This window comes from Eschrichtius robustus, chromosome 14 (genome assembly GCF_028021215.1).
Source record: "Eschrichtius robustus isolate mEscRob2 chromosome 14, mEscRob2.pri, whole genome shotgun sequence".
Taxonomy (NCBI): Eukaryota; Metazoa; Chordata; class Mammalia; order Artiodactyla; family Eschrichtiidae; genus Eschrichtius; species Eschrichtius robustus.
This window is the reverse complement of record NC_090837.1, coordinates 44,777,087-44,803,591: the sequence shown is the minus strand read 5'-3', so window position 1 is coordinate 44,803,591 and position 26,505 is coordinate 44,777,087. Positions and strand designations below refer to the sequence as shown.

Here is a 26,505-nt window from a genome sequence, read left to right as displayed (position 1 = left end):
TTGGAGGATGAAAAAGGATGAAATAAAATTAAAATTAAAAATCAATGTGATTAATTTTATTAATCTATGCCTACCCTAGTTGAATACAAAAGAAACAAAACTTTAATGTATTTTATTCCTCCTTGACATATATATGTCATTTTTGTTGTTGTTATATAAGTGTTAACGTATGTTTTAGCGTTCAGTTGGATTACGCGTCTTTGTCTTGATGAAGAGCTAAGTGAACACGGAGAAAGTATTTTAGGCAGACCCTCCAAAGAGGGGAGGTGGAGTAACGTTATTTGAATGTTGGTGACTTGAATGGAAACTGAACATTTGTACCCCAGATTTATGTGGGAAATTGGCTTTTTTCAAACATAACTTTTACCCTTTACTCTAGGCAAATGATTAACCTTCGATGTTGGAATGCTGTGTTTATGTCATTACGTGCACTTGTATGTCCGTTTTACCAAGTGACCACACTCTAAAGAAATATATAGGTTAAAACATGAGCAAGTTATTATTTGTCCATAACCTCAATATACTTAAGTGGCCTTTACATGCTACCTAGTTTTAGCAAAACCAAAGTACAGAGTTTCAAAGAAACTTCTAACATGTATAATTATCTTTGTCTGAGATTACACTTGTAATTATATAATTGAGATCACATGGCCATGGTGGAGAGGCATTCCATCTAAAACTTATCCCAAATCACTTCTTTGTGGGCAAACTTTCTCTACCCACTCTCCACAGTCAAAAAAGAAAGTTGTCTAATTTAGTCTAGATTGTAGCATTCCCAAGTAAAAATAAAGTTCTTTAAACCATAGCTATGGAGGAAGAATTCTTCCTAAATTTACACAGGCACCAGAATTTTGGACTTCATAGTTGATCTGATTAAATTAATTGAGGTATCAATAATGAATTGTACCTAGAGTGGGTCTTTAGATTGTGATGTTTTGAGTATTGCAAAATAAAGTTTCAGGAAGAGTTTACCCCACGCTCTTTTGAGAACCATATACATTTTTATGCCTACTTATACAAAGGGAACTATAGGGAATACACTGAAGGTTTTTATAACAACTTTCAGTTCCTTGCTAAAAGTAGAAAGTAAAATATTCCATCATGTGGCTAAGTTCTAAACCACCTGGGATGTTCTTCTGTGTTCATAAATACTGGTCTTCTGCGTTAGGGTCCAGTCTTCTCTGCAATACAAACTTTGCTTATACAAACTTTGCTTAGGCTTGATGGTTGTTTGTAAGTGCAGGAATGGATACGTATGGCTTGCACCTCTCTGTTGCTTTTGTATGTGTTTCTTTGGTTGCTCTGTTGGCTGCAATTATTTTCCATTGTTAGTCACTGTCTTCAACGAAAAGGGAAATATTTCTTTCCATAGAAAGAGTCACTTTAAACTTGATGGGGGAAATGAAAACAAATTCCCTTGCAAGGCAGTTATACTCTGCATAACATATCCCTGGCTGGGGCAGCTATTACTTTTCTTAAAGAGAATAAAATGAGGTGACTCATCTTTATCTAAAGAATATTGTGAGGTAGCAAGGTACAGTGGATGCCAATTGCTTTTTCTTTTTCACACTTGCCTGTGGGGATTCCACTCACACAGATGCACATACACTATGATTCCTGTGGAAGCTTGCATACGTTTTGTGACCTCATGCTCTGGTCATAGTTCATTGATTCAGAAGTGAACCCTTGACCCTAGATGGGCCTGTATGAGTCCTTGGTCAGAAATTTTGCAACTGGGACTGAAGAACTCAAATCTGGTTTATATGATGAAGAGGAAGGGAGCTGTCATAGGCTGATGCCATTGAGTAAAGAAGTAGAGAAAAGGGATTTGTGATGAAAGGGAAAAATGAGTCAAACAGCATAGTATGGCAAGGATATTAGAATAATGTTTGATTGTTTCAAACATCTAGTGTTATTCCTCTCCCCAGGTTTGGAGACACCCAGATGTTCTTATCTCCACTAGTTTGAATTGGTTGTTTAATGTTACTAGCAAACAAAACAGCCCGAAATAAAACACTAGAGTATAGCTCATGTGACCTGAAGAGGTAGAATGGATGTCTTGCTTTCACGAAAATGGTGCCCACTAGTGTATTGGATTCTAACCACCTGGACTTCCTTCTCCTTGACTCAGGAGATGCAGCTGACTTCAACGAACAGGGTGCTGAATATGCTGTTAGCCTCTGTCATCCCCAGGAGCTTAACTGCACTGACCACCAAGAGGCAGATGCTTCATGGTCCCATCAAGTCCAGTGCTTCACTCTTAGGTTGATAGTGCTTAAAATACACTAATTTATAGTTCTTATCAAGGTAGACTGAGCCAAGCAGCTAAGTGAATTCTCGAAAAGAGCCCCCAGGCAATCAAAAATAAGCCTGATAGAAGATAAACTGATATAATAAATTTCATGTAAAGGTATATGTGAAAGACACTGAGTATCACAAGCAAGTTTTACTAATAAATACAGGATAATACTTTTTAATCTCTTAATACCAAATATTATACAAATAACACTTGCTTGGTCATTTCCAAATTTTCTTTTCTTACAGTTGCTTCTGGTTGCCTAGCTACTAGTTACTCGGTTCTCTGCAGTGCTACCCTATAAAATTTTCTACTCTGAGAGGTTTAAGGTGAATCAGTGTTTTATAAGGCAGGGCCCACAGCAAAATCCACTCAATCCCAAGACTCAGGTTAATGAAAATCAATTCAATGTGAACTTAGAGTGCATGCCATGAGGGGTAGGATTGACTTACACATCAAAGAAAGTGCTTACATGATGTGATTTTAGGTGGGCCCTCTCCAATACCTTCCTCATCCATTAATTCATATAGAAATTCGACCATTCTCTCAAAAAGTTAATCCATTATGAATGAAAATCCCCAAGAACAGTCAGTGTATTACACCGTTTTCTATAATTCATATCTTGACGGAAATGAACCATCTGAACATGTTTGTGGAGGAGTGAAAGGAGGTGGGACCATGTACATTTCCCATACCTGTGGCTGGTAAAACAGTACCAAACCGGGCAACTAAGTTTGCCAGAAGCAAATTCTTTCACTTGATTACTTTTCCTTATTTTTTACCTTACTGGAAGGGCTTAAATGACATTTGTGAACATTTTAAAGACATGAATGGTGATTATGAACAAGATTATTTTTGTTTTAAATACTATGTCAAAAGTTTCAGCAAACTGATATCTAGGTGACAATAGTGTCTGAATTACTGGTCACTGTTGCCCGAAGGACTATTTTTGTGTATGATGACTCACAATAATTATGACTATGATTTCATTAGCACATATTCTAGTAAATATTATAAACGATGCTTTTCTTGATCATTTGGATCACAGAAATATAAAATCACTGCTAAATTATTAAAGTGCAATATCCTTCAAAGGGGAAACCACGTAATAATCGATTTCTATATCTCTGACAGTGCCTAGAACAGAAGCTGGGAAATGTCAGAAACACTAAATATTTCAACTCTTGAAAATTATTTAAAACAAAATATTAAAAAAATCTAAAAAGTCTAGGTTCAATTATTTTATTTTATATTTAGTCTTAGTTCTTCTTATCATAATCTTAGATTTTCTTTTCCCTAATTCTTTAATAAGATCATGAGTCACAGGAAATCATGCTACTCATTGGAAATATAATCTTTTTTGAATGTTATAATCTTTTTTGAAAGTCAAATAGTTAATACGTGCACTTTCATCTTGTACATAACACACAAAATACTACGGCAGTGTTTCTTGATCTTAGATACAGCTATAAACCCTTTTGAACATAGAACATGCATTAGCCACTCACAAAATTCATGTTCTCAGGAACGTAGTTTGGAAAATACTGGTTTAAATTTCCCTACACTTTCTCACCAGGAAATGCATCCAGCTAACTCAACACTTTCTTCCCTAATTTTCAAGGCTTCATGTTCTTAACTGGAACAAAAATGATCATGACCATCCTCCTCCCTTCTCACAATGGCTGTGCTTGCAGCGTGGGGAAAGATTTACTTCTGGTTGTCTGTTCAGGAACTATACCTCTCAATAAAGAGCTTACCTAAAACATAGGTAAATGTTTTTACACTTCAACATTGCAACAGATGACTTTATTACGGGTTATAATTTTTTAATCTACTTTCAATTTTTAAAGATCCACAGTCACTTTTTAAACTGTTCAAAACATATTATGGAAATTACAAATCTGAGTTGCCAACAATCTCACAAAGAGGACTACCTTGGTGGCGCAGTGGTCACGAATCCGCCTGCCAATGCAGGGGACACGGGTTCGAGCCCTGGTCCGGGAAGATCCCACACGCCGCGGAGCAACTAAGCCCGTGCGGCACAACTACTGAGCTTGCGCTCTAGAGCCCGCAAGCCACAACTACTGAGCCCGTGTGCCACAACTACTGAAGCCCACGCGCCCAGAGCCTGTGCTCCACAACAAGAGAAGCCACGGCAATGAGAAGCCCACGCACCGCAACAAAGAGTAGCCCCCACTCGCCGCAACTAGAGAAAGCCCGCGTGCAGCAACAAATACCCAACGCAGCCAAAAATAAATAAATTAATTAATTAAAAAAAAAAATCTCACAAGAACTCCAGCATCAGGGCTCCTATATCTGCCCCCGCCGCACTCCCACTCTTTTAGAATAACCTCATTTCCAAATATTTGTTGGAAGCCTTTTACGAGTCCAGCAATATTTTCTGTACTTGAAGATATACAAGTGAAGGAGGCAGGCAATTTCCTGCCCCCAAGTATCTTATAACACAGTGGTGGATAGACAATTAGCAAAGAAATAAACCTTCTACCTTAAATTTTCCATCCCCAAATCTATCTCCAGGGAAACCCTGCCTCTGATGGTTACGTGCTGTCACTGGGCCTCTGTTATTTTATCTGATGACTCCTTTTGCTATCAGTGAGCTCAATTCTGTAAGATCATCCCCTACTCTCAGTCCTACCTTGTAGAAGACGGCTACTACCTACCTTCTCAGTGATGCAAGTGCCCCTTGGACTAATGCATTCCTGGCGATGCTGGCTGACATTGTCCTCTCCCTTTAAACACGGCCATCTGGAGAGATTCTCAGCCTCACTTATTTGAGTTTTTTGAGCCTTCTTCTACCATTTTCTGCAACAGTTCTGGCATTTTTATCACACTTAGAATGGGCCATTGCTTTCTTCAAGATTTCAAGAGCCAAAGCAGCATCACGTTAGCTGAAGGGCCCTTGCCAGGTAATTAAATATTCCAGTGTTAGACAGTGCTTCATATCAACAAACTCTTCTTTATCCAACTTTCTTTAATGGTCCTCTTGTTCTAGTACTCTCATAATCCAGTCCTAGAGATATCTTCAGATTCCTGACAGTGTATTTTGGCTAGGTCCTTCAGCTGTTTATTGGAATAGCACTTTTCCTCCCCTTACAGGCTCAGCATTTCATCTCTCTGACCAGTTCATTCTGTGACTTCGCTCTCGTTACTGTTCTGGTTGCCTGAAGGAGAGGGGAAGGGTCATATCCTAAAGGTGGGGATGGGGACATGTCCCATTTTGCAAAGCAGAGGTTTTCATCATCTTCAAGCAAGTGGGAATAGGAGAAATGAACCACTACTACAAGTACAGATGGTTCATGAAAATCTTGAGTTATAATGTTTTCCAGTACATCAGTCCAGATGTCTCTGTCCAAAGTATCAGGGTTCCAGTTGTTCCAACAAGGGCCGTGACTTTGGCATAAGACTTGCCGGGACTGAGAGATCAACTTTCTTGTGAGTTCTGTTGCTCTTATAGTTAGGTCCTGGGCCTGGTCCTCAGCTCTTTTACCCTCTGGCTGCAGGAGATTAGAGTTTCTTCATATGGTTTTCAGAAGGTCCCCTTGCTTCCACACTTGGCCATTAATTTTTTTTATTGAATGCATCAATTACTCCCAGCAACAACAATCAAATTCTATAATCCTTATAACTACTACCTCTTCCAACCTTCTAAAGCACCTGAGATATTGCCCCACTGATGCATTTTCTTCCATCCCTTTCCATCTCATCATGAATGAAAATTGTTAACAGTTGCACCACTGCAATGTGCCCAGAGCTTCCCATGTTCTTCCTACCACAAGTGATGGGGTCTTCACTGGTCCTCGTTGCAACTGGCTGGTGGCAATTCAATTCCAAAATCTCATTTTAGATTCTGTCTCCTCAGACCACTCCAGGTGCCACCTCTCTTGCTTTGGGCAAGAGAGAGGTGAGTTTTTACACCAGACTGGAGAAAGAAGTACCTTAATCCTGAGAGGTAGATCTGAGCAGTGCAACATAGCATCCGTTACAAGCAGAAGACAAGATGGTACGTGCAGCTGCAATGCAGAAGATGGCAGTGCAGATGCAAGTTGGTTACTTGATTTGATGGAGGCAAGATAAGGTAACTCTTTTTAATTTTCTCTCTCCACGAAAAACAAAATGAAATAATTAGTTGAGGATGAGTAAAGGGACTTTGAGAAGAAAAAAAAATGACATCATTCTTTTTAATGGTGGGACAGCAAATCGACAGGAAAGTATGATAAGATTGCCAGGAACCCCTGAAACTTACTTGAGATATATTGTCATAAATTTAGGTGAAACAAATTAGCATATTTGCGTGTTGTTCTTCAGCAACATTTAGCTTCTCAAGAACAAGCATAGAGTAGGCAGAGAGATGAGCTTAACAAGGTTGAGGTTTTGCCCGTGAGTACAGTGGTGGGAGAGAGGAATACTGGAACTGATGTTATAGGGAAGGAAGTAAATTTCATATGAACTGTAGAATCTAAACTAAGGAGAGATACTGAGGATGTGAAGGATACCAATGACAAAAAAATATGATAGGATAATAGAGTCAAATGATTGGAAAATCTTTACGGGCTAAATAATTACAGAAGCAGGTGATACTAGACTTAGTAAGCTAGAAAAACAGGAAATGCTGAGGTTACAGTGGGTTGCTTATAAGAGAGAATCGGGTGTACCTATCGAAATGAAAATCTGTAGAGTACCTCCAAGAGGTTGGATACCTGAGTCGGTGTTGAGGAAATGATCATTGGAAGTGAGAAGCTCATGGATGTGAAAAGCCAGACTGTGGACTGGGTTATCTTACTGATGCTGAAGTCACCAGAAGAAAGGTAGGAGGGTGGTGGTGAAAAAAAGGTAAGAATCATGTTTAAACTGTTAATAAATAAGGCAGAGTTACCAGGCAGTTGGTAAATACTGGAGGGGCACTGCAATTCAAACAGCTCAGGTTTTAGGGGAATGAAGGGCTAAATGAACTTGAATGGTGATAAAAGAAAAAAGGACATTTACACCATCTCTAGGCATTGTGTTATATGGGGTGTGAGAAAGAGAGAAAAAAAATTTTTTTAAACAGGCTGTAAGGCTGTAGAGGAATCCAATATCCTCAAGTGAAAGTTAGGTTTCAATAAAACCAGAAGGGAAAAGGAGTATTTAGAGAGGTTAAAGATGACACACAATTTTACTGATAAAAGAACCTGAGTTCCAGAAAGCACGGTGCATGTATAGGCAGTGGGGATATGGAGAGAGGAGAGAGGAAGAAGGATGGTAACTAGCGAGGTGTGTAGATTATATCAGATTATCGGATTGTCTAGAGCCAAATGGAGGTGTATAAAGCTAACCACATATGTCTTGAGGGGTCTGGACTTCTGGTGAAGACTGAGATCAAGAATAAGTACAGCATGAAGACACTGATCCTGATAAACTCTTAGGAAAAAGTGAATATTCAGTTTTAGTTACAACCTTCTTAAAACTGTCTCTGGACCATTTGTAATGGTGAAGTCATTGGCTTGGAGGCTGGGTGGGGCAGTCTCAAGATCCTAGAAATCTCCTTTTGTCTTTCTTAATCCTGGTATGAATAAGATCATGGGCAGTGAAAGACCCATGACCCAGGAAAGCCAATCTTAAAACTTCAACATCTGGCTATATGGATTGTTCCGGGTCAAATAAAATCTTGCCCAAGATTCCTAATCAGAGCTGGCTGCAAAGACGTATTTTCTCTTTGGTGACTGAGGCATCGGTTACTGAACCCATGTTCCCTGCCAAGTCTATCTGCTGATGAGAGAATGGGCGCTCCACAGAGGGAAGCAGAGAAGAAAGAGGAAAAGCCGGCTTTACATATTCTAGTCTCTGAATTCAGTTGTCGCTAATGCCAACACCAACCACACCCTTTTATAAGCGAGTCAATACATTGTGCTTTTTCTATTAGTCTGATTCAAGTTGTATATAGTGTCACTTGCAGCAAACACACTCAACCTGGACATATATTTAAAATAAACCCATTTTAAGCAGTGGGACAGTTCCAGATCATACTCTTGAAAGTTAAGTAGAATGACCTTGACAGGTCATCTAATCCATTTCTTTGCCTTCAAGCAGAAGGACACTTAAACCATCCAAGAATGCATGTGGATTTTTAATAAATACCATCTGTTGGTGACATATGCCTGTGGGATTCGTATGTGTAAATTACAATTATGAGACACTCAAAAAAACAAGAAACAACTATACTTTGCCTTTGCCTTCTCTGGAAACTGATGAATCATGTTAAACAGTGCATACTTTGTTTCTCCTTTTGAAAGGGCATCACCAATTACTTTAGCAATTGATTTGAAACAAAGCTGAAACTACCTTAATGAGACTCTCTCAAAATTTCTGCTTTTTAAAAACATATTCAATTATTATAAAATTTTTAGTTTTACAAAGTCTTACCTTTGACAAGGACTTGTTTTCTGCCATTATCAGTGCCTTACGGGAGAAGAAACGTAAGTTCATGAAAAATACTTTCTTCCCAGAACAGTATGACCTCATTTCTGACATTATCAAAGGTGCTTCCAGAAAACACTCCACAAACCAGGGCAATGTTGGCTTTTTTTCCGTGAGAGCCAGGACCAGTGATCAATGCTCAACAAATAACAAAGCATTTTCTAAAAGGTAAAGAGAAAGGTTTGTTTAGGATCCTAAAAGAGTACTACCATTAAGAGGGAAAAGGATGAAACCTACATCAAATCATAACACATCAGGTACTTTACTATTCCATTATTGTTAATAACACATGAAATTGTAAGTAATATTTGAAATCAGACTGAGTCTATCTAAGGATTGCAAGTCCAGACACGGATAAACACCTGTTTCAGGCTTAACTCTGTGAAGGGGGTATATATGGTGACTATTCATTCCGGAAGTCGAAACAGACCAAGAAATCAGTGAAGTCAGCCCCATTCAAGTCCTTCCCACAATGCACAATGTTGCCTGAGAGAGCTCTTTAACTGGGATTTTATAAATTCAGAAAAAAAGGTTGGGGAGGGAGTTAAATGAAATTTAATGTCCCCATTCTATACAATACACTATTTATATTTAAAATATGTGTGTTTCAAAATAAGTGTAGGCTTGTATGTGTGTATAGCTGTTTGTTTGCGTATTGTGTGTATGTTTGTCTCCGAGTCTGTCTCACTATTTCTGTAAAACATCACAGTGGGAAGAGTGTTACAGACTCTTTTTCTCAGAATTCTCCAGGCCAGAAAGGCACTGTGGCACTCCATCTGTAATAGACACCAGTCACTGGAATGACTTAGCAGAAATAAAATGTGATATTAAAATCAAACAAGAAAACTTGTTTCTTTGTGCAATTTACCCCTTTCTATATAATAAAAGGAATCATATTTTCTTCAAACACTTTTCTTAATGCAATAAACAGCTCTCTCCTACTTCTGGTTGAAAGTGAAGCCAAGTTATTTCACAGTCAATAGTTCCAAGAAATAGCATTTTACATTTTTTTTCTATAAAATATATGTAATTTGTTAAAGAATTAAATAATATTTTGTATACTTTGAGTTTTCCTTTATTACATGTACTACATTAAGATGTTAACAATTTATGAGAAATTTTAATTCCAATGTTGTACCTTTACCTATATTTCCCAAAGTGAACTCCACTGAATTCCAATCACAAGAAATAATTGGCAGGGCTTTTATGAAAAATACATTTGGAAAATGCTCTTATTAATATATTGAAATCCCTTAAGACACGCACTCTCACGCACCAATTTATATAACTTCATATAATCCAAGATTCCCCAAATTTATTTTACCATAGACCACTCTAAGAGAAATGCCATAGACTACCTTGAGGGAGACACCATTTCTATTGACGTAACTTTCAGTGGACAAGTCTACTGTTCATAGAAATGAATTGCATGTAAAAGTACTAAAAAAAAAAAAACAAAAAACACTCATTTATTCACAAATGGTTGTGTAAACACTCCTTCCTCCCTGGAGAATTGGAGAAACCCTCAGCCAAGGATGCTTGAGGACGTGACCCTCCTCATCTTGTACTTTCCCCCTCACGTCTCTGGCCCACACTGCTCCCCATGCCCTACCATAGCTACTTCCGTGTATCATACCTGATATGCTAATTGCAAAGAATTCTCAGACTTGAAATCTCTAATTGCCCTGAATTCAGTCTGTCTCTGAGGTACATTTTCATTAATTTAACTTAATACCAATAAGAGGAGAACAAAAAGGAATCAGAGAGAACATAGGCTGTTTTAGGTAAGATGCACAGTGCAGGAGCTGTCCTGGCAAAGGAACTAGCTTTTATGCACTCAGAGACATAAAACCATGGTCTATTTGACCAAGAAGACAAAAATATAAGTTGAGCATTTTTTCTTGTTCCAAACAGACCTTAAGTGCATCTTTTATATTTTTCTTAGCATTTTTCTAAAGTATTTTCTAGCTCTGTCTGGACCTTCTAAGAGTCTGAGTATATCACGGGTATATGCCACACTTCTATCTTCATACTGTGCTCTTCTTACTAGCTTTCAAATACAAAGTTTTTAAATATCTGATCATCTGAGAGCAAACTAAACAGCCATAAGACCTCATCAAATACTGCATCTTTGCCATCTCATCAGCTCCTCTGTAATTACATCCCTCCCCTGACTATTTCTAAGTGGATCATTTCATCTTCACTAACTTCTGCAATTTTTAATGCTTACCCATCAAAATTTTTCTTAAACCTTTGGTTTTTCAGCAATATAAAATTTGAATAAGTGAGCAAATAAGTAGTACTGAAGAAATAAAATCATCATCATCATCAACTCAAAAGACATTATAAGAGAAGGGAAAATGTTTCAAAACAGAACCCAGAAGATTCAAAGTTAATTTTCAGTTTCTGCATCACTTCACTGTTTTATATTTTCATAAGTTCTTCCAACAGATAGAACAATAAAGGGAGATAAAGCTGTGGATCAATAAATAATGATTACAAAGAATTATTTCACTACATTCTAACAGATAAGTAAATTATACCCTGAAAGTGCTTTGATTGGCTCAGATCTTTAGTGCTTTGCTAAGAAAACAATATTTTAGGTTCAAGACTTCTAAGGGATCAAGTGACTATGGACAGCTTCCTAATCAGAAACAACATGCATAATCCAGGCCAGTCATCTCATGATTATCTACCTTTGGTCAGCTGGTTGCCTGGATAAGAGAATATGGATGGATCCCCGCAAAAGAAAAATAAAATCACTATGATAAACAACTCACTGAGGAAATGTCATTTTCATACATATTTGCAGAGATTTTATTCATTCAAATTAGACGCTTCCACAATGTTTGCACTGCCTCAAACCCAGTGGAATTTCTACATGCAAATTCCTTCTCCAAGTCAGTCATTTCCACTTCTTTCTTTGAAAAAGGTCAAATGTGGCCTCCTCCAGGAACATACTCATGAACTGCTCTCTGCCTAAAACAAGGGTTAGGGCATCTTCTTCTTGGGAGGGCCTTCGATGACTTGCCCCTTCTTCCCACCCAGCTCTGGAATAGGAACTTCTATGTACCCTACACATAATTTTTGCAATGACATTTAACAGTAGTATCCTCATGACCCAATGACATATCTATTTGTATGTCATCCCCAGAAGACAGTGCTTTCCTGGATGGCAGGACTGGGGATTTCCCCTCTGTGTTTTCAGTACATGTATTCTACAAGAAGGTTTCTCCAAAGAATTGGGAAATAAAATAAAGGCTGCCCTCTTAGACTGAGATTTAAAATCAACAAAAGATAGAAATGAATATATCTTTTTATTTCAAAATCAGATCAATCAACTCTGAGCCTTCTCGTACACACACATATCTGGTTGACTGAAAATTAGCTATTAATAATTTGTTGTGGGGGAATGGAGCTCTCCAGTTCTCTAAGATCATGAGAGAGTCCTAGGGGTTTTACTTTTTTGGCCACACTGCGCAGCTTGTGGGATCTTAGTTCCCAGACCGGGGATTGAACCTGGGCCCTCCACAGTGAAAGCATGGAGTTCTAACCACTGGACTGCCAGGGAATTTCCCCAGGGGTTTTAGATAGACCAAAATATTCAGGTACGCCCTGCTCTCCAGTCTACTTAGGACACTGTTGATAACCATCTGAGCTTGCAGAGTAGCCTTCTGTTTCCATGCTAAGCCTGGCCACAGAAATCTTTCACCATCAGTCTCGAGGTCTCAGCGGTTAATGTTCAGGCCGTAGGCATCCCTGTGTCACACCGCCTCTTTATCCTCTTAGGAGGCTGCATAGGACCCCATCCCAGGTACCGAACATGCACCCCCGATTGTCCACCCAGGGTCCAGGGCAGGGGCCTCTCAAAACTCCTCCACCCAATCCCTCATCCTTCCTCACTCCTTTTTGTTTGTTTGTTTTGGTTTGGTTTTGGCTGCACCAAGCAGCATGTGGGATCTTAGTTCCCCGACCAGGGATCGAACCCGTGACCCCTGCAGAGGAAGCAGGGATTCTTAACCACTGGACCGCCAGGGAAGTCCCTCACCTCACTCTTTTTCCCTTTAGCCTGGCTCTCCCTTATCTCTCCTCAATGTGAACTTTCCCCTGGGGGAGAAGAAGTAGCAAAAGGATAATTTACCTTTGGTTCTACAACGCTGGCCTCTCTTTCCTGAGGTGTAAGTGGGAAAGGAGATGTTAACAACAGATAGTTTCTTTTTATTTTCTATTAGCTCACTTGTTAAGCATCCTTCAGAGGAAAAGACTAGTCAGCCATGTCAGCAAAAACAAGGAATCACTGAGGTGAGCACTGGAAGCACTAATTCCAAAACACACCCAGGAAGAGGCAACCTTAGCTGAGCGTTTTCAGGTGTTGTAGCCCCTTTGCAGTGCTGACACGTTTGTGAAGATTCACTGCATTAGGTCAACCTTCAAAGCTTCCACTTCCTGTGATTCAAGTTCCAGATTTACACCCAGACCCTTCTAGCTATAGCTTGGCTTCCTCTGTAGTTCTGCTGATGAGGATAAAATGTGACAGGCATGCCTGAGTGCTGCTTCCAGCCTGCATGGCAGTTGTGTTTTCTTATTGTGGAGTAAGAAGTTGGCATTCTGATTTCATAAATTAGTCTCAGGAGCTTTGATAATGTGCACCTTTGGCTAGAGAAATGGATTCCCTATGTATGAGCTGACAATATACAGAAGGTGGAAGGCCAAATCGGGACCATGCTACCACAGACAGCCTTGGGAGACCACAGGGAAGCTGTCCCCCCAGCACCCGACAAGCCCCCCCAGAGTCCTCAGATGCTTTCCCTTTATCTCTTCTGCAGTCTGAATCCATACGAGGGGCTCAGTAGCTATCTGTTGAATGATTAAACATTTTCCATCTCTGTAGCATTGTTTAGATTACAAAACGAGTCCCAAGCATCATATTTTTTGATTCTCAAGACAATACTAAGGGTACATATGAAAGTTAATATGTTCATTTTATAGGTGAAAAAAACTGTGCCATAGTGTTTTGTTGACTTGTTTGAGGTCATGATGTTAGTAACAACCAAGCCACAATACACTCAAAAAAGTGACTGCAGATATTTTTAACCTGGACATATCACTAATGCCTTATTACCAAAAATATGCCACTCAAAACACATATAGATAAATAATAATACAATAGCTAAAAGTTATGCAGCCCTGACTATGCGCAAGGTACTGTGCTAAGCAATTTACGTACACTAATGTGTTTAGTCCTTATGAAGTCAGTACAAATTCCTATTCTCATTTTACAAGTGAGGAAAATAAACCTCAGAGAAATTATGTAGGTTGTTCAAGGTCACACGGTTAGGAAGTAGCAGAACTGGGAATTAAACCCGGACACTCAAAACATATGGTCTTACCCTATGTTATACAGTGAATATATGAAAATCCTTGCCTGGTTGGATACCATAAATCTTGGATTCTTCTTCCAGCTTGATTTGTCATGTGCAAAAGGCATCTTTTCCATTTGGTTTAGTAGCCAAGTTTGAGATTTGGTTTCTGTGCTCATATCTCATCATGCTTGTACTTGGAAAGCTGTCACTTCCTCCAGCCCCACCACGTCTGCCAACTTATGCTTTCTTTTTTTTTTAATAAATTTATTTATTTTATTTATCTTATTTTTGGCCGTGTTGGGTCTTTGTTGCTGCGTGCGGGCTTTCTCTAGTTGCAGTGAGCGGGGGCTGCTCTTTGTTGTGGAGCACGGGCTCTAGGCACGCGGGCTTCAGTAGTTGTGGTTCGCGGCCTATAGAGTGCAGATTTAGTAGCTGCGGCGCACGGGCTTAGTTGCTCCGCGTCATGTGGGATCTTACCGGACCAGGGCTCGAACCCGTGTCCCCTGCATTGGCAGGCAGATTCTTAACCACTGCGCCACCAGGGAAATCCACTTATGCTTTCTAAGACAAGGACGATCCCCAAAATTGACACCTAAACTCCCAATTCTAGATTTCCCCAGTCTGACTCAAACTGCTTCCAAATAGGCCCAGTTATGATAGACAAAATGAGATGAAATTTTATTCTATTGAAAGACAATTCCATTGGAATACAAGCACTAAATAACGTCCCACCCCCAACATTTCTCAGATTTCAGATCAACTTAACAGACAGCAACCTGTATTTCAACAGGTATCTCACCTAACAGAATCCTTCGTGATATTCTTGAGAGTATTCTCTCCCCAGGCCACCCACCACAGTCATCCATGTTACTCTTTCATTCAATAAATACTTATTGAACCACTAATAGGTGTAAGCCACAAGCCTAAGCTGATGCCTTTGAGAAACAAGGCAAAGGCATAGCCATTGTTGTCAATCTGCTTACTATTTATTAGAGTTAAAGGATGCACAAAAAAGAGTATTAGAAGAAAAGTATTATTAGTTGCAAAAGGTATGTATTTAAAAACTGTGGAGGTTTAGAGGAGGGATTGTTTCATTTATTTTAAGGAGTCAGAAGGCCTCATAAAGAAAGTCACATTTAAGTTGGAGTTAAGCAGGAGTGCCAAGGCATGATGCTATTCCAGCTTGAGTAAACAGCAAGATCAAAGGACAGGGGCTGAGACAAAGCAGAACATTCATCTAGCTGGGCTGGAGCAGTGGATGGATTGAAGGCTATAGCAAGGAGTCATCTGGAAAGGTGGGTTGGGACCAGAGTATATTGCACCTTGAATGTACAGCCCTGCATTACACTCTGAAGTAACCATGGAAGGGAGTAGCGTTCTTTTTGTTACACAGCACAGTGGTTAAAGCAAGGGACACCGGAGTCAGATAAATTTCCAGCTTTACCACATAGTATTTCAGTGACTTTGAGAAAATCATTTAACCACTCTAGGTCTCAGTTTCCTCATCTGTGAAATGATAATGAATATAAGAACTACATGTCAAGGGGTTGTGATGACAATTAAAGCAATGATTACAAAAGGATACTTGACATTGAGGTTGGCGATAGTAGGTACTAGGAAACATTATTAGTGTTAAATGAGTAAATAAATAGTGAAAGACTTTTAAATTTCTTATAACTCACTCTGCATGCCTTGGAATAATTTCGAACTCATCTGTGTCCCTTTGACTGTGACAAAGGGATTCTACAAGTGTGCAGTTGAGCTTATATGGATACCTATGTCCCTTCAGTCCTTCTACCACTTCTGTGATTGCACTGGCCTTTCTGGCAGACACATCACACTGATAGTTTATATGAATCTTCTATGTAGATAAAACCTAAAGGACTTTTTCACAAATACTATACCTGCCATGGAAGGCCTCCTGAATCCTGACCTCATGCAATTATTTTTTTTTTCCTAAATGTAGAACTTTACACCATCTCTGTTAATTTAATTTTATTAATTTCAATCAAACTTTTCCTTATAGAAATCTTTCTAAACATACTAATTTTATCTAGCATTTAACTATAAATCACCTGAAAATTTGATAAGCATTGAACTTATCACTAAAAATATCTAACTGGGTTAGAACAAAACAGTTCTGAATTAAATAGCTTTATAGGTCCCCTCTGGTTTATTAATCCATTAATCACTACTATTAGGCTATGATCATTCAACCAGCTAGACTTTTCTTAATATTTGTACATTCTTTTTGCTCAAAAGGCTATCTTGACACTTTGGATCATATACTCTGCCCAACTAGGATGTAATTTATCTGCCCCATTATCTATAATAAAAAGGTAAACTAGATGTTGTTTCCGTGACTTGTTCTTTGTTAACACGTGCTGGGTTTCCATGATCACTGTTTTCTTAACTAAACACCCCCCAAATATTTGTTTTATATCTGTGCTTTTCTCAAAGTTCCCAATGTACACACAGAAGAAGGTTTGCTCACCAGGAAAGATCTGGCCAAATGTCCTTATGGGAGCTTTTCCAGGGAAGTCAGTATGGATTCTTAAATTTACACATTGCTGTGTGGGTAGGCAGCACGGAGTTGGATCAGGAGACAGTGCAAGACTTTTAGCTACGTCTATTTAATATAACATTAGATATGTTTATTTACAAAACCCTTTATAAGGCAGCCTGAGTAGCTTAGGTATTACATGTTATACTATTCGTAAGGCATATTTTAAAGTATTTTGCAAAGAAGAGAACATATTCTGAGGTCTTTAATTTTTATGTGGAACTATCATGGATGCAAAGGAAGAATACGACAGTTAATTCTGTTTCCTAAGGTCATTTCATTCAAAGACAACAGCTGGAAATTCTGCTATTTTGAATAGTTTTTAGCAATTAACAGTATAAAAACATTAACAGAGAATGCAAAGATTTTATTCTACCCAGCAATCAAAAGTAGTTGTTCTATCAAAAGGAGCTGAAAGAGACTTCTTTTGACCCTGACCACCAGTTCCATTTGTAGTTCATTGTCCCAAATCTCTTGTCCTAAAAAGCCTTCACAGAGCAAACACCTTAGTAGCTTGTTCTGTCACCTCTATTGCACTTTGTCCAATAAATTGTGTCAATATACTTCCTATTCTCAGCCTTTTCTTCTGACTCCACGGGATGCTGGCATCATTCCAAACCTGCTGGGTCCCAATCCTGGTTTTATAGAAATTTTTTTTAAAAATCAATGAGAGAAAAAAATGTTTCTGGATAGCTCAGCTGACATAGCCACAGGCAGGAGCTGGCTGGCGCTATTCGGTATTATCCACATGACCAGCCAGACAGAGACTTTGTTATTTCACAGTTCACCTTGCCATCCAAGTCACTCAATTGTTGCAATCAGTGCTAGTGCTTCGGGGTGAAAATAAATAAATAACAAATGTGGGCTAGCAGAGGTTCTGGCTGGTGCTGGGAATACACACAGAACAGCAGTACAGCCTGCTGGGGTCTAAATCAACTAATCAATTCTTGATTTTTTTTTTCTTTTTCTTTTTTTGTTTATACTTTGTCAGCTAATAGATTGTGCCCCATGAAATTACTTCTGTGAAAAGGAGCTTGCTGTAGGTAATACTCTTCTTTCTAAAAGAAAATCTACTGACTATGGCATCATTGGGTGAGAGCCCCTCGCACGGGCTGCTGCAAGTCAAGAGGCAAAAAGGGTAGGGTTATCTAGTAAGCAACAAGAAGAGACTCCTTGCTTTGAAGTAGATGAACTCTTTAAAAGGTGTTAGAAGCTACCTTCCCATGCAGTAGCCTAGGGATGATACAGTTCATCCGAAGAGCCTCATTCTGAATGGGAAAAATAAAAATACAAACCTATCCAACTTGGCATGAAAAACACAAATGGGTTTGAATAATTGAAAGCAAGCAGACTTTACCATACTGCAGCCAAAACTCGTAACAGCATGCTGGCTCCTGCTACATAGAAAAGCAATCTAGGGCATTATCTCATGTGTCATTCTTTCCACTTTCCTTTAAGAAAACTCTAGCAAGAGGACTTGTGTTTTAAAGATCAATGCCAGATATGAGCACCACGAAGAATGAGTAGGCATATTTCTAAAATGTTGAAGAGGCAGGTTTTTAGGAGAAAATAAACCTATTCATAATTTGAAGTCCTGCCTTTCCTGTTTTGTGCCAAGTAACAGGCTTTGTCTTCCATTACAGAAGCACAGGATGTTTAAATGTTAAAGGAGTGAGAGGAAAAGGAGGTTGCTAGAGGCGATTCCATTTCTATTACCCGTTTTAAAAGTAAGAAGAACATCATTTTAATAAAGGAATGAAACACCTGTTTTCATCAGCAACAGTAGCATTTCATAGCTTTGCTTCACTATCCTAACCTCTCCCCAATTAGTTCTCATTCTCTACCATTGCATTGCAGCACAACTCAGATTTGTACAAAACATAACATACATTTCCCTCATGCATGATGTCCAAATTAGAGTCAGAACCTGACAGTAGTTCAAGTCATGCAACCAAGTAAGTTTCATTTATAAATAGAAATTCTTGTCAGCTTCACAAGGTAAGCGGAAAAAATATAAAAACAAGTGGTGAAGAAATAAAGAGAGCTGATGCGTTGTCACTAGGACACACTGTTTGGAGTAAAAGGTTAATTTCATCAGCAGAAAAATTACAATCAGAGCAGAAATGGCTGTAATCAAACAGAAGTGGATAGTGGGGACAACATATATTGGAAAGCAATGGGAAACTGGATGGAACTTGGAACAACTAGCAGATAAAGACCTGTTATTGAATGAGACTAGACAAGAGAATGTATGACCAATACATTCCAATTTGATTAAGAAGGTTATAAGTATCTGGCGGAGGAGAAAGAAGATGGCTGTCTAGTGATTGTGGAAGGAGAGCCTGTTGATTGCCATAGCCTCTGAGCCTGTCAAATGCTCCAGGCTTAACAAAACACTTTGTCACACCTCCTTTTTCTCTCTTACATGTCAATATCCCACCCACTCCCACTTTCTGTAGGTGCTTCCTCTACAAAGAGTGACATGTCTCATTTCTGCAAGCTAAGCAGATGAAACCTGGGTGTAGAGAAGTCCACTGTGAGTGGTAAAGTAAACCAGATTTTCTCCTTTTATTAACCATTTGCTTCAATTATTTACTGAGATGGAACTGCCTCTCAACACTACCCCTAGAGCAGGAGGACGCCCATCAGCCTGGGCCTGACACTACCTGGCAATGCAACTCTGGTCACTCCCTACGGTGGGCAGGTGATGTGTCCCAGTGCCAAGGTGGAGCCGTATCCAAATCACTGAAGATAGATTTCAAACCACACAGGCCTACCACACAACTGCACCCTAAGGATATGGTCGTTCCATAGGTTGATAAATCTCACCTAGCATTTATAATTAGCTTCAACACATCCAATGTTCACCTCCACTCCAAAATGAGAAGCCATTTGAGACTGAGGTTCAAAAAAGGAGAAAATTTTAAGGAAATTCATATTCACTGTGGCTTATTTTTACACTTTCAAAGGCTGAATTTATAAAATAAAAGGATCCAAAGGAGTTATTTTGCTTATTTGTTTTATAGGGTTTTTAAAATATTATGTGTTTGTTTCCTTTTTATATAAATAATGCCAAGTGAAATAAATGTGAAAGAAAAGAATATTTAGTATGAATTCAGAGATTCTTTTTCCTATTTGACATATCAGAAGAGTCACAATCTATATAAAAGAAAGCCTACTGTAGGTCTTAGTTGTTGTTAATCTCATTACTCTCTTTACTGTCCACTAATTTAAGAATTTATAAGGAAGTCTATGAAATGGGGTCATTATACTTCAGACTAGATCAGATGGTTTCATAAGATGATATTTGGAAAAATACATTTTGATTAATTAATTAATTAATTTACTGGTCACTCCATGAAGCCTCAGGATTTCTGCCATGTACATAATTTCCTATGAATTCATCTTTCTTATTCTAAAGCTTAAGCCCTTTCAATTTCACCTTCAAGTAGCCTGAGAAATCTCTTATCATTGAACCACAGCAATAGAATTTGACTAGATGGGTGGATTGACATTTCCTGTTTTTGTACCAATTTTTCCATCAAAGATAGTATACTGGTGTCAGGGATGATTTAGACACAGATGTTATCTTTCTACACTGTTATGCCTCTATGATTATTTGGTATGAGCTGTAAACCAGATAACAATGGATCTAAGTTAAATATCAGTTTGTGTATCAAATGTGCATTGTGTTGTACGTTCGTGTGACGTATCTAGGAAGAGAAAAGAAACTGTTAGTGAGCATTCTGCATGAATTCAGATGTGCTGACAAGATGGGGTTATATGTGCAAAAGATTTATTGGGGGGGAGCAAGATGCAGGTCTGACACCTGTGAAAAGGAAGACAAGGGAAGATGATTGGGTAGAAGGAGTTTCCAACTGCAACACAGTTTCAAAAGTTTCAGCAACGTTGTTGGAGACTCCTCAAGTCAACCCATAAAAGGAGTTCTATATCTCATAGGAAGGGGCTGCCTTAGTACCCCCACTATGTCAGTCATTGGTTGGGAGCAGCCCACCAGGAAGTATGGTCTCAAGGCAAACATGATGCGGGGGCCAGGGGGACAGCTGCTAGTGCTGTCACTCAATTATGCTCCACCAGCTGGAGATCTGATAGTTGTATTTTCATGGCCACCATCATTAGTGTAACTTTGCAACATTTCATTTTAGCTCAAATAAAGAGATTGGCTAAATCACTGACCTCAATCCATTTAAAACATGGGTAATATCAAGGACTTATAATGGAGATTAATTTCTTTCATAAACTTTTAATAAGCACTTACTATAAACTGTTTCTAAGCCAGCTGCCATGGACAAAGTAGCTATTACAACACAATACCAGCCTCAAGGAACTTGCACGTACAGTTGTACACGGCAGAAGAAAAAACAGGCAATAGATGTGCATTGCTTGCTAAAACCAAATAAGATATATTTTATCATAACATGGGAATCCTTTAACATACTTATGATATGTTCACCCAATGAAACATTTAATAAAACACTTGAGTACAAAAAAAAGAAAACTGTTATGGTCAGACATTTTCCAAAAGCAGGCAGTAAACCAAGTGGTACTATAAGGAAAAATTAACATCTTCATTTTAAACTTAGAGCATTTCTGTTAAAATAATTTAACATTTTGCAAATGACACAAAATTTCTTTTTATAATTAATGAGTTATTTTCTTTTAATTAGATATGCTTATAAAAATATATGATCTCACTTTTCATTTTTTTCATTAATTTCAGCGGTGTTTCTGAAAAGCTAGAAATTCCATGAGTTCAACCGATAACACCTCACACGTGTAAGAATGAGGATTATGAAAGTTCATTCTTAAGGAAGAAAATCACCCCAAGAATTATTTATTGGATATCTATTCTCTGCCAGATACTTCTCTAGATGTTAGGGATATAGCAGTGAAGAAAACAGGTAAAATTCCTGCCTTCAGTAAGCTCACATTCCTGTCAGCGGTGAGGATGGAGAGACAAAATAAACGAGATAAGTAAGATACAACATGATATGGACATATATACACTACCAAACATAAAATAGATAGCTAGTGGGAAGCAGCCGCATAGCACAGGGAGATCAGCTCAGTGCTTTGTGACCACCTAGAGGGGTGGGATAGGGAGGGTGGGAGGGAGGGAGATGCAAGAGGGAAGACATATGGGGACATATGTATATGTATAACTGATTCACTTTGTTATAAAGCAGAAACTAACACACCATTGTAAAGCAATTATATTCTAATAAAGATGTTAAAAAAAATTTTTTAATTAAAAATAAATAAAATACAATAAAAAACTTAATCTCAAAAAAAAAAAATATGACAATATTCTCTGACCTGAAAGGGAAATACTCACTTAGGAGTATGAAGGGGAGGGGTATTTATGCTATTTCTCCAGGAAGACAATGGAGGTAAACAGGAGATAAACAAGTAAAAATTTAAAGCAGGAACATACAGAAAGAATGCGTTGCTTTCCAGACGATGCAAGCACCGAGACCGGATGGAGGGTCAGGGAAGGTGGGATGGGCCAGAGGCAGAAGCAGGCACAGGCCAGGCCAGATCAGGGAGAACTGAGTTGCCATGCAAGGGGGATTTGACCTTATCCTATAAGCAGCAGGAAAACAATAAAAGATTTTAAGGATGTAAATGAAAAAAAAAAAAAAAAGATATAACATGATAGTAATACACCTGCTAAGGAGAAAAAAGAAAGCAGAAAAGGGGAGGGTAGAAATTTAGAGGTATGAAGAGGTAAGTACTAGAAGTTTACATAGGTGGACCAAGAATGAAAACTTTCCTGAATTATAGTAATAATAATGAATTATAAAAATTTTATTCATTTTCTTCCAACAAGCATTTGTTTATAGGTGCCAGGTGATGTGAACACAGAGATGAATAAGACAGTATCACCGCCCTCACATGGCCTTTTAGGTAGTGGGAGAAAGAAAATCAACAATCAATGCTACATTCCAAAAAAGCTAAGACGTGAGCTAAAATTAAAATATCAAAATACCCTTATTTTCACATTTCTAAATAAGCTGGTGATGAAAATACTGAAATGATTTCACTACATAAACAAAAGTTGAAGCCTCCTGATATCAAATAAACCAGCAACTGTGCAGTGTGATGATGCCAGCAGTATAGTTTTTTAAATATTCCCCAAAACCCTCCTAAATAATAAATCAGGAGTGTTATTAAAGAAGACAAAACAAACAAAACTATGGACAATATCCTCTACAAAACTAGGAACAAGGAATCCCCATGAACTTCAGGACAGGCATGAGTGTGGTCCAAACACCAAGAGCTGTGTGCCCTGCATAGCATAACAACTATGTGGTTGGAGCACTGAGGAGTGAAAGAGTGACACCCACTTACACCACAAGCCATGGGAACCAAATCTTACTCCAAAATAATCACAACCAAAATGAGATAACCCTATGGAAGCAGGGACTAAAGGATCTGGGAACAACCTAAATGTCCTTACAGGATACAAGTTTCACAGCGAGCAAACAGAGCTTCTGAATGTGAGAAGATCAAACACAGCTTTGTCAGTGTAGGCTCCGGAGACATTCAGAGCAAATACTCATTTTCAGACGTGAAAAACTTTACTCTCAAGGAACACTATTGGAAATACATGCTAAGGTGAGTGGAGCAGGAACACTGAGTGTAAAAAAGAGAGTGAAGCTTCAGAGAGAGGGTAGAGGCGCCCAAAGGATGGTAGTCGTGAAAAGTCGTATAAAGGCAAAATGACAAGTCTGAATCTGACAGGCCTACATGACTCAGGGTTGAAGAATGCAGTTGAAGACAGAAAATATTTCTGATCTACACATATCTATAAAAGACAGAAAAGCAACTACAGAAAGGCCTTTTTTTGAGTATTTCACATAAAAACAGAAAGGACATTCTCAGTCCAAGGAGCTCTCCACAAGAACATCTTCCTAATAGCCTAAGAAAATACACGGCATTGAAACGTGGGGTGCGGGAGCTTACAGGCTATAGTGTTTCAATCCGAAAAATAAACAGACACGGCAACAAACATACACACAAAAATGACCCTTCATGGCTGGAGGTTTTTAAAAGGCAAACTGTAAGAAACTTAAAATTGAATGACAGAGAAATATTACCTAATGTTAGGTAGTCATTTTAAATTAAATGTACAAAGAGTTTTAATGACTTGGGAAAATGCACCACAGCTTTAGGCTCTTTCAAATCATCGTGAGACAGTCCTAAAATTTTTATTCTGCTAACCAATTTAATCAATAGAATATTTCACAGCTATCTACTTCATAACCAAAATATCCACTGGGGTATCCCTGAAATGACTTCTCTATGCCCTTAGAATACAAATCACCTCCACTCGTTCTTTTGCAAGAAGTTACATTTTTACTTAAATAAGTAATAAATTATATTTCTCTTTTTTAAAAAACACAACAAAACAAATCAGGCAAACACCTAGTATTTGAAGTATAACGTGAAAGCCTCATTTACCACCACACCAGCCCCTGTTCCTTTTCTCAGAGGAAATCACAGGGTGAATCCTTCTATTCTACTTTCCACAAATTCATATAAATGCAAAATACATATACATAGGTGTATGTTTTCATATGTTATATATGAGAATGTTATATATGAGACCTATGTATATACATGTATATAATTATATATACATATGTATATGTGTATACACACACACACACACACACTCACATACACAGGCAAATACCAATCCAATGATGTCTTTACGTAAAATTTCTGTCCATTATCAAAGACTTCAGCAATTTATTTCCCATCAACAGTGTTTGCTCACATTCTGGCCAAAAATAGTTCGTATCAATTACTTCAAATTTGTCAACCCTATGGAAGAAAAGTGTCTTTATTATTTTAATTTGCATTTAGAAGTGTAATAATTTTCATATGTTTATCAACCATTTGTGTATCTTCAACAATAAATTGGGACTTCTTTGGTGGCGCAGTGGTTAAGAATCCGCCTGCCAATGCAGGGGACACAGGTTCAAGCCCTAGTCCAGGAAGATGCCACGGGGCAACTAAGCCCGTGCACCACAACTACTGAGCCTGCACTCTAGAGCCCGTGAGTCACAACTACTGAGCCCGCGTGCCACAACTACTGAAGCCCGTGTGCCACAACTACTGAAGCCCGCGTGCCTAGAGCCTGTGCTCTGCAACAAGAGAAGCCACCGCAAGGAGAAGCCTGCGCCCCGCAACGAAGAGTAGCCCCTGCTCGCCGCAACTAGAGAAAGCCTGCGAGCAGCAACAAAGACCCAACGCAGCCAAAAATAAATAAATTAATTAATTAATAAAAAAATAATGAATCGCCTGTTCATATCCATTATTCATTTTCCTATTTAACTGTTTATCTTTTTCCTTTAGATCCATAGTTGCTCTTTATATTTATGCATATTTATCCATTATCTATTGATGTGTGGCCAACGTTTTCTCCTGTTCTTTATTTTTGAGATATTTTAGTAGAAGTCTTAAATTTTTTATTAGCTCAAATTTGCCAGTCATTTTTTAAGGCTTTTGGGATTTCTGATTCTTTAATGAAGAAATTTTACTCTCTGTTATTTAAAAAAAATAATAATTGAATTATCTTCTATTCTTTTTATTGTTCATGTACACATGATCTTTTCAACTTCCTGCATATAGTTTCTAGAAAAATATCCACTCTTCTGGATTTTTCCATTTGTTGCCACGCAATTTACCCATGATTTTTAATGTTTTAATCACTTCAATATTGATAACTAAAACAACTCCAATTTCTAATTTTAAATAGATGTATTCCATATTTCACTAAATCAGACTTGCCAAGGTTAAATCTATTTTACTGATTTTTTTAAAAGCATCAGCTTTTAGTTTTAGGGATAAAATAACTCTAAAAATCGTTCAGGGGGCGGGTCCTGCACGGTGGCGGGAAAGTGGCAGGAAAGCAGCCACTGTTGCTTATCTTCCTGGGAGCTGAGGGCGAGTCCCAGGCCTACCACGGGCGCCGCCAAGCACCTGGAGTTTGCGGCTAAGAAGGAGCTGGTCCCCATTATCCCGAACTTCAGCCTGGACAAGATCTACCTCATTGGGAGCGACCTGGGGCCTTTCCGCCCTGGCTCCCCAGTGCAGGTGCCTCTGTGGCGAGAGATCAACCCGAACCCAAGAAGGGTCGGCTGCTTCCTCCCGAGTGGACGGACGCAGAAAAGTTAGAGAAGATGAAGGATCATGAAGGAAAGGAAGAAACGTTCCCCCCAGACCTAGCCCTTACTCCAGGGGAACTTACCAAACTCCTGCTAAATAAGCTTTCGGACAACATCCCGAAAGCAGATGAGATCTGGACACTCGCTAGCCAAGCTCCGGGCGTCTGCCGACAGCCTAGTGAGACAACGGGTGACACGCGCCAAGCTGGATAACTTGACCCTGATGGAGGTCAACACCCCCGGGCTTTCCTCCCACCAGCGCTCCACTACAGAGACAAACTCCGCACACACCTGCAACCTTCTGAAGGTGCCCAGTCTCAAGACTTCGAGGGAGAGACAGGTTTGTCCAGGCCCTTGTCTGAGGCAGGAGGCTCCCGGGTGGTGTGTGAGCGCTCAGGACTGGATAGAGAGACTCACATTTCTGGAGTTCTAGAACCACTTCTGAATGTCTGAAAAAAAAGTGCAGTGAAGCAAGGAACGGCTCTGTAACATCGTTAGAAAGCATTGTTAGAAAGGCTTGTGCTTAGTCCTCGACACGTGCTGTAATTCCACATCTGTATCTAGGAGCCAGCTGGCCTTTCATGCGGGAAAGGAAAAAAGCTTTGGCAGAAC

The 26,505-nt window shown here is 38.9% G+C and overlaps 1 pseudogene; it reads left to right on the top strand.

The window, feature by feature from the left end:
- Positions 1–5,153: 5,153 nt before the first annotated feature.
- Positions 5,154–26,346, top strand: LOC137776201 (DNA replication complex GINS protein PSF2 pseudogene; annotated as a pseudogene).
- Positions 26,347–26,505: the final 159 nt, after the last annotated feature.